Here is an 885-nt window from a genome sequence, read left to right as displayed (position 1 = left end):
TGTTCTCACCTCTTCTATTCAACGTTGTACTAAAGGTCTATCCAGAGTGATTAGGCAAGAAAAAGAAAAGGCATCCAGTGGAAAAGAGGAATAAAAGCTATCTCTATTCACAGATAAAATGACTTGTACATAGAAAATCCTAAAGAATACACAATTAGAATAAATAGGGTGGCTATAGTCAGTAATAATTGTATATTTTTAAATAATATAATTGGATTATTTGTAGCTTAAAGGATAAATGCTTGAGGGGATGGATACCCCATTCTCCATGATGTGCTTATTTCATGTTTCTTTTTTTTTTTTTTTTTTTTTTGAGACGGAGTCTCGCTCTGTCGCCCAGGCTGGAGTGCAGTGGCGCAATCTCAGCTCACTGCAAGCTCCGCCTCCCGGGTTCACGCCATTCTCCTGCCTCAGCCTCTCCGAGTAGCTGGGACTACAGGCGCCCGCCACCACGCCCAGCTAATTTTTTTGTATTTTTAGTAGAGACGGGGTTTCACCGTGGTCTCGATCTCCTGACCTCGTGATCCGCCTGCCTCGGCCTCCCAAAGTGCTGGGATTACAAGCGTGAGCCACCGCGCCCGGCCTCATGTTTCATGCCTGTATCAACACATCTCAAGTACCCCAGAAATGAATACACCTACTATGTACCTACAAAAATTGTTTTAAATTTAAGAAAACACTAAAGGCCGGGCGCGGTGGCTCACGCTTGTAATCCCAGCACTTTGGGAGGCCGAGGCAGGTGGATCACGAGGTCAGGAGATCGAGACCACGGTGAAACCCCGTCTCTACTAAAAATACAAAAAATTAGCCGGGCGTGGTGGCGGGCGCCTGTAGTCCCAGCTACTCGGAGAGGCTGAGGCAGGAGAATGGCGTGAACCCAGGAGG

Source organism: Hylobates moloch, unplaced genomic scaffold, assembly GCF_009828535.3.
Source record: "Hylobates moloch isolate HMO894 unplaced genomic scaffold, HMol_V3 SCAFFOLD_22, whole genome shotgun sequence".
NCBI classification, from domain to species: domain Eukaryota; kingdom Metazoa; phylum Chordata; class Mammalia; order Primates; family Hylobatidae; genus Hylobates; species Hylobates moloch.
Note: the sequence above shows the minus strand (reverse complement) of the source record.